This window comes from Adiantum capillus-veneris, chromosome 13, assembly GCF_014529385.1.
Source record: "Adiantum capillus-veneris isolate H3 chromosome 13, ASM1452938v2, whole genome shotgun sequence".
NCBI lineage: Eukaryota > Viridiplantae > Streptophyta > Polypodiopsida > Polypodiales > Pteridaceae > Adiantum > Adiantum capillus-veneris.
This window is the reverse complement of record NC_140943.1, coordinates 94,258,296-94,266,929: the sequence shown is the minus strand read 5'-3', so window position 1 is coordinate 94,266,929 and position 8,634 is coordinate 94,258,296.

Below are 8,634 nucleotides of genomic sequence, written 5' to 3'. Positions count from 1 at the left end.
ACCATGTCATGAAATGGATGCAAGAATTATGACGGTACTACCCCTTGTAAACTCTGTGTGAATGCATCTTTTAAAATTTATTGTGAAAAAAACTCTATTGTTTAGTGTCGTGCAAGAGCACTCTAGATCTACCATATTTTGAGCTTTTTGTGATAACATAAATCTAACTTGCATATTTTTTAAGAAAAAAACTTTCCTTTTTTGGGACATAACTCACAATGGTGAGTATAATATATTAGCATAACCAAGAAAACTTACTAATATAATATACTCACAATGGTGAGTATATTATATTAGCATAACCAAGAAAAATTACAAATCCAAGCCATGCTCTTATCAAACCCTGGCATCTCCTAGATACCATAGATACATTGGCGATACATCGGCTTAGAAGGGAGACACCCCAGAACAATCAAAATGACACCAAAGCAAAGACTGGTTGAACCCTTGACATGAGCAAGAACCCATAAAATCAAACATGCAAGTCAGTCACATTGTGGAACCAATTCCCCTATTCCACTCTTCAGAGTTCTTCTATTTCCTAGTGGTGATAATCACTTCCCTACTTTCTTGTATAATCTTTGTGAACTAGCTATTTCTAGGGTGTTCTCAAAGACTTGACAATTCTTAGGTTTCCATATGTTGGAAAGAGGGAAGGAGAACACACCCAAAAACACACAAAATTGCATCTCTATAGGTAGTGGCACTCATAGCACCCCAATCCACTAAAAAATCACACTCAAAATGACACACTTCTCAAGGAACACGTGTAAGGTGTGAGCTTTGTCCTAGAGTCACTAGAGTATGAGTCAAGGAGAGAAAAGGTGGAATTATCCCACATGTAGTGGTGCAAGGTTTCCAAGAGATACTTAAAGCTCATTTCATGAATAAACAAACCCATTCCATTTTGCATTACATCTCTCTTGTTTATGGTGAGCTTGTGATGTGTTATCAACTACTCAAGATCATGTTTATGAGTCCAAGTTAATTGATCTTGGAAGCTAATTTTCTTGAGTGATAATCTAGCCTACACACACTCACTTGTGTGCACCATGTTTGTATTTAATCCACCCTAGCTAGCACGATCCCATGCTCATCAAGTGGTATCAGAGCTCCAGGTTATGCTAGCTAGGTTTGTTGTTACACTTTTGTGTGTTAGATTCCCAATCCCTATTTACATTTACTTAATAACCCCAACCATTAATCACCACTTGGGCACGAGCATGCTCCACTACCCTTTGGTGAATAGGTGAGGGAAACTTGCATTTAGCATTGATCATGTGTGCAATTTTTCAATAAGAGCACATCCTTTGTGTCCACTTTCAACCTATGTTGCATTAGCATTACTCTCGTTGTATTACTTTCAACCTATGTTGCATTAGCATTACTCTCGTTGTATTATTCAACTTCTTCTGCAATTTATGTGTGTGCAAAGTGTTCATTCAAGCCATTCCATAGAACTCTTTCATGCTTCAATTGCACCTTGTTTGACCATCTTATTAAGCTATCAAAACCCTTTATTTTCAACCCTTAATTGATTGCTTGATCACTTAATTTTGGAGGACATTAGACCCTAATTATCCCCCCAATAAAAGGTGTGTGGAGTGGTGTGCGCATGAATACTCTCTGCTAGAGTAAGCTTATTTTCTATTTTCGGAGCCCTTCACAAGCAAAGTCATAAGGCCCCTTGGCTAGCTCACCAAATATAGAGCTTTGATCTTGAGGGTTGTGGGGTCGAGTTCCCATGGTGGGCTCATGGGGGTGGATCTCAAGTGGGTGGTAAATTTCATCTTCTGGAAGTGATTAGGTTTGCAAGCAGGGATTCACACATGATCGCCTAAGGCAATTCGGACCTCGCCTCGCCTCTCCAAAAGGCTCTTTAGCCTTTTCGGCTCCGCAAGCGACCTTCCCGTAAGCTCACACCGAGCTTCAGCTTCACCACCAAAGTCCTTTTAAGGGGCATCTTCCCATGGGATGATTTCCCAAGGCCTTAAGAGCCCCTGTTAAGTAGCCAGTCCCATGAGTAGGCCCCAAGGCTTAAAGCATCCGAGACCCTTTAAGGGTCTGGTCCAATCAAGCTGCAGCAAAGCACTTTGAAAGAGCTCCAAATCCATTCAAAGCCGAGCCCCAAGGCAAATCATCAAGATTCTAAAAGACCTACTCTATCTCCCTTAAAGAGGGATTCAAAAGGATTTTCAATAAACATTCAAAGGCCTTCTTTGAGGTCTTCAAAGCAAAGGGAACTGCTTCTTTGGTGAAGAGGGGCTTCACCAAGGGTGAAGAGGATCTTCAAAGAAGGAGTAAAGCTTCACAAAAGGAATTCTCTCTCTCTCTCTCTCTCTCTCTCTCTCTCTCTCACACACACACACACACACACACACACACACACACACACACACACACACACACACACACACACACACACACACACACACACACACACACACACACACAAACAATAAACAAAAGGGATTGAAAAATATTTTCATAAACATTCAAAGGCCTTCTTTGAGGTCTTCAAAGCAAAGGGAACTGTTTCTTTGGTGAAGAGGGGCTTCACCAAGGGTGAAGAGGATCTTCAAAGAAGGAGTAAAGCTTCACAAAAGGAATTCTCTCTCTCTCTCTCTCTCTCTCTCTCTCTCTCTCTCTCTCTCTCACACACACACACACACACACACACACACACACACACACACACACACACACACACACACACACACACACACACACACACACACAAAATAAAACTTCAAAATATTGCAGCCAAGCACAATAACTTGTAGATAAAATTTTCTATAATCTCATAAGGGTTATTTGTACTCGTGTAAATAGGTAGACATTGGATAGGAGAGTCTCCTAAGATAAGACCCCTAGATTAGCGTAATGGAAGAGAAAGGGCTTAGGAAATTTAACGGGGAGGGCTTTCACACTTGGCAAACCAAGTTGAAAGGCTACTGGATGAAAAAAAAGTTCTGGGGAGTAGTCAAGCCAACGATCATCGATCATCCATTATGGGACATACATATAGACATGAGCTATGAGCGCACAAAATCAAGCCAAGGATGAGCAGGAATTAGAAATCATAATCACTTTAGTACATGACAATTATGTACACTTTACTGATGATAGTAAACCTCACCAGCTACATATGGGAAGCACTACAAAAAAAATTTGGAGATAGGAAAAAGAAGAGCCAATTGAGCTTAAAGAGAGATCTATACAAATTAAAAATGGAGCATAAAAAAGATATTGCAAGCTTGGTCAATCGCCTTAAAATCGTGACCACACAACTAGCTTATGTAAACAGTGCAGTACCATAGGAGGACAAAATTGTAGTTTTTTTAGCAACCTTGCCACCTAGCTTTGACCAATAAATATCCATCATTGAGGAGAAGGATCCAACACCAGATTTTAAAGATGTAATCAATTCTTTCATTTTCAAGGAGGAGAAGCAAGGGAGGAATGTTAGTTCATTAGGAGGAGCTTTTGTCGCATCCTCATCATCAAGTGTAAAGAAGTGCTATGATTGTGGGAGAATGGGACATGTAGAAAAGGATTTCTACACCAACAAGTCTTGCAACAAATGTGGTAAGAAGGTGCATTCTCCTTCTGGATGCTACTCAAGTGGAGGCAATAATAGTGGAGAAAGTAGCAGTGACAACAATAACATCATAAACTACAAAGGCAAGAAACCTGCAAGAGAAGAAACTCATGTAGTGGAGGACAAATAGGAAAACAAAGACTAAGGCGAGAACAACCTACTGTGACAACATACTGTGAATATTGTAGCCTCTACTCAAGGCGAGGAATTTTTTGTCATCCTTTGTGGATATGTATTGGTATCTTGTGTGGATACTGTGTCATCCTTAGTGGATATAAGAATCTTCAATGTATTGTCCTAGTCCAAACCTCAAGGGAAGGATTTTAATGTGTGAGTTTTTTCCTAAAGTCACTAGAGTATGATTCAAGGAGAGAAAAGCTGGAATTATCCCACATGTAGTGGTGCAAGACTATAGAGCTACTTAAAGCTAATTTCACAAATAGAAAAACCCATTCCATTTTGCATTACATCTCTCTTGTTTATGGTGAGATTGTGATGGGCTAAAAACTAATCAAAATTGTGTTTATGAGTCCAAGTTAATTGATCTTGGAACCTATTTCACTTGAGTGATAATCTAGATTACACACACTCACTTGTGTGCACCGTGTTTGTATTTCATCCACCCTAGCTAGCACGATCCCATTCTCATCAACACGCCCTTGATTGCACGCTGACAAACACACACCCTAGTGAAAATCAATGTCCACAAACGATCGTTGATGCTTCTCAAGATGGTTCAATCCCACGCACTGTTACTGCACACAAACTCTCTCTCTCTCCCTCTCTCTCTCTCTCTCTCTCTCTCTCTCTCTCTCTCTATCTTCTTGGATTTGACAAATATGATGTGCATTCTTTGATGTGGACCAAAAATACAAAGCAACGTAGAGGCCAAGGAGGTGTAGTATGTATGATCAAAAAGGGTTTGAAAGATGTTTCCATTGTCAAAGAAGATAAGAATAAACACTACTTATGGCTGAAAATCAGCCCACCAAATGGTCAAGTCATGTTTGTGGTTGGTTGCTACATTCCTCACTATGACTCCAACTTTTATGCTCGCTTAGATGGATAGAGATCAACCCTTTGTTGAACTAGAGGAAGACATTGCTCATTACAAGGACCATGGTGAAGTCATTATCTTTGGAGACATGAATGCTCGCACAAATATGTTAGAACACAACACACAACAAGTCGACATGCCGCATGTCTCAAGAAGAATGGATGACTCATACATGTATAATCAAAGTTGTAATGATGCAAAAGAATTGGATCACTATGGAAAGTCACTTCTACATATGTGCAATAGTACCCGAATGCTCATTGTAAATGGTGTATCTTTATGGCAAGGCACCAATGACTTTACATGTAGAAAGCACAATGGTGATAGTGTGATTGACTATATGTTGTTTTGGAAAGCCACTCTAGAATGAATACAAAGCTTTACAGTTGGTGAATGGAATCCCGAATCGGATCATAGGATGCTATGTATTGATCTCAAGTGTGGTAAAAGACCCGAGCATGTAGCCTCCAATCATGATGTGAATCATTTGTACCTACATCTAGACTTCAAAAAAGCACCTATATATGTTGATATGGTGGACCAAATGTTAAGCATGACAGAGTATGAAGGGAGCCCAACATTAGAATGCAAGTGGAAAGTTTTCAAAGAAGTAATTTGCTCTTGTGCAAGGGAATGCTTTTCGGTGAAACACATGTCTTGCAAAAGGTCTAAAAAGGGTAGCACCAAGAAGAAATGGTTTGACATGAAATGTAGTCAAGCCCGAAAACACTTGCTAAGGTTGGATGCAAGCAAAGACAAGGAAGTTTACTTGGAAGACAAGGTACTACAACATGGTAAGATTATCCAACTATATCTTATTAAGTTCAAAAATTATCCTTTTGAAGATGCTCGATGGATGCAAGGAATCCAACTTAAGGATAGTATGAACCTTGTGAACGCTTACAATGCTACATTAGAGTAAGAAAATGTACATGTTTCTTTTAAATGATCGATGTTTTTGTCTTATAAGACTAATTCTCTCTTTATTGTGCACAAAATTTAAGTAGTATGCATACTAAGAATCGTGTTTGTGATGACGACGTCTCTCAAACACCATGTAGAATTTGTCACTCTACTTGGGAGGTTGAAATGGACTAAAGAGCAGACATGCTTGCAACAGATATGTCTCCCAGGCACCAAATGGATTAGTCATCCATCTTGGAATGATATCGTAGGGTAAAAAAAGATCCTCTACCCGCTTAGACAAATTGACTAATGACTATGGATTTATCTCTTTTACCTCATAGTTGAGGATGACTATGATTTCAAGAGAGAGGTAATGTCGTAAAATGTAATATCTAACCAACCCAAATGATTTTCTCATATTAAAATGATCATTTAATGTGGGATAATAAACGAGAACAAGGGTTAGAATATATAGACATGTGCTTACGGATCTATCTCAACACGGGGCCAATGTTAAAGGGGTCCAAATGAAAGATGGTCTGTCAAAGAGCAATACTACCTAATGGAGCTTAAAGCCCGTAGGGTTAGCTTCATTAAAGACCTCCAAAAGTTAGTGTTCAAAAGTCCTTTGACCTTAGACAAGCTAGGGTTGACCTTGAGGTGGAAATCCAACCCAAGCATGAGGTGCTTGTTGGCTTGCTAAGTTTTAGTGAGAACTTTACCCAAAAGCTTGTGGTGTTTTTCACATGCTTAAATGATTAAGTTCATGAAGTATTCAATTCAAATATAACTCTCAAGAGACATGAAGATGCCATGCTTGATTGATTAAGTCCTTGAAGTATTCCATTCAACCAAACGACTTAATAAGCACAAAAGAAACATGTTCAAATGATCCTCCACATGTGGCCCTCATGATGTGTTTGAATGCTATTGGATAGGTTTTAAAGGGGTCCAATGAGAATTTAGATACATAAAAATAGATAATTAAGTTATTTCTCTTAAAGAGGAAAAAGAGGACACATGTCCAAATGAAATAATAAAATAATACAAAAGAGAGAGAGAGAGAGAGAGAGAGAGAGAGAGAGAGAGAGAGAGAGAGAGAGGGGTGTGGACCAAGCATGAGAGGAGGGATATACTCTCCCCCCCCCCCCCCACACACACACACACACATTCTCTCATTGTGTGGAGTGCAAAATGTAAGAGCTCCATCTCCTTCTCCAAGTTTGTTGAGAAGTGGAGAGCTTACACCAACACTCTTGGCTATGGAATGAAAATCCAACCAAGAGCCATGCTTTAATGCTTAAGCTTGACATCTTCTTCATCTTTATTACTATGCTATTATACTATGCTATGCAAGAAGAGTGATGATAAGTGAGGAACTATTTCTTTCTCCTATGAAATGTTTCTTCTTCCTCTTCCCTACCCTCATTCCCTGCTAGCTCTCTCCACCTTCAAAGGTGTTTGAGGCCTTGGGACTGAGGCCTGGGATAGTTAATGCTTTTTGCAAAGTTTATGTTAAGCTCGTGATGCATGAAGCTTTCCATCTTCATAGCATCACCAAGGTCAAGGTCACAAGGAAAACAAAGATTGTATTGTAACAAAGTCTCAGTTGATGGGAGAATCTATAATACAAACACCTTTTGGAGGGGGGACTGGCTCCAAGTAATCCGGTCCTCAACTATTGTCATGTTCTCTAATACTCTCTCTCTTGCAAAAGTATTGTTCATGCCAAGTTAATTAAGTACTATGTTTATGTTTCTACCATCAATTAAGTTCACCCTCCATGTTCTCAAAGTGATCTCACAAAAATGCTCACCTTAATTCTCTTAATTTCTCTATTCTCAAAGTTCACAGGCCATTAACATTACATTGGTATCAGAGCATTTGGTTTCTCTTTTCTTGCTTAAGAAGAGAGGTCCTTAAGTAGCCTATTAATGGTTGATTTTGTTAATTATATCAGGGTAAGTGGGACTGGGATCTATTATCGATTTTGCTGAGCCCACTATGTGTGGTATGGTGCACATCTCGGGAGCTTTGGTCTTAATAATGGAGTCTTCTTAGACTTGCCTACGGCTTTACAATTACTGAGTCATAAGAAGTGTGAAAGGAGCTATCCCTTGATAACTTCGCTATGTTAGATCCACTCCACTACTCTCTATAATTAATTCGATCCGTGGGTGTAGATACTTAAGTGCCTATTTTCAAAGGCTAAGAGGAGTAGCAACTAAGGCTTTGAATTGGCAAAGCATACACTAAGTACACACATAAGTTTAATTAACATGGATGGAAATAACCAAGAGAGTAGAATGAACGTTGATAACTTTGATTTTTCACATGAAGGTGCTATTGATGATGCCTCCATGTTTGTTAATTATCTTGTTACTAGGTTGCAACAAGCTATGGACAACCCCGCTTTGCAAGTCGAAGTTTCAAAGTTAGTCAACAAATTCGTGCTTATGGGATTTGCTTTCCTCTCTAAGAGGAGAGAGAGCTTAGGAGGCCTCTTGATGAGACCCCCAAAAGAAGACTCTCTCCCATACGAGAGGAGGAATCAAAAGATCAAGAAAGTAATGGATCCCTAAGTTCCTCCTGTTACCATATACATGTGGTAGTGATGTGTGTGAACACACTAGGACCGCTGGGGCATTTTTTCCCTCTTTAGGAGGTTTTTTCCCCCGTGCATTGTATATACGCCCATCACTCTAGGGCTATCTATCTTTCCATTGCACACTAAGTAATATACTCTCTATTGTGTGCCTTGAGCTTCCTTCGTCTTCTCCAAGCTGTGTGTGTTTCTATGCAACCCTAATTCCAACAATTGGTATCAGAGCAGGTCACGTCCTCCTGGGCTTAGTCGCCAGCTACTCCAGCACACGCCTGCTCACTTTCTCCGATTTCAGTGAGCTTTGGCAAGCGTTCACAGGTCGACAAATATTTTGGGATAGCTCGAGGAGCTCAGTCTGCTCAGAATTTTGATTTGGTCTCATTTCGGCCTCCGTTTCCACTACGGGCAGTACTGCACAGGTTATTTCGTCATTTTGTGCAGATTTTTTGTCAATGCCGTTTTCTG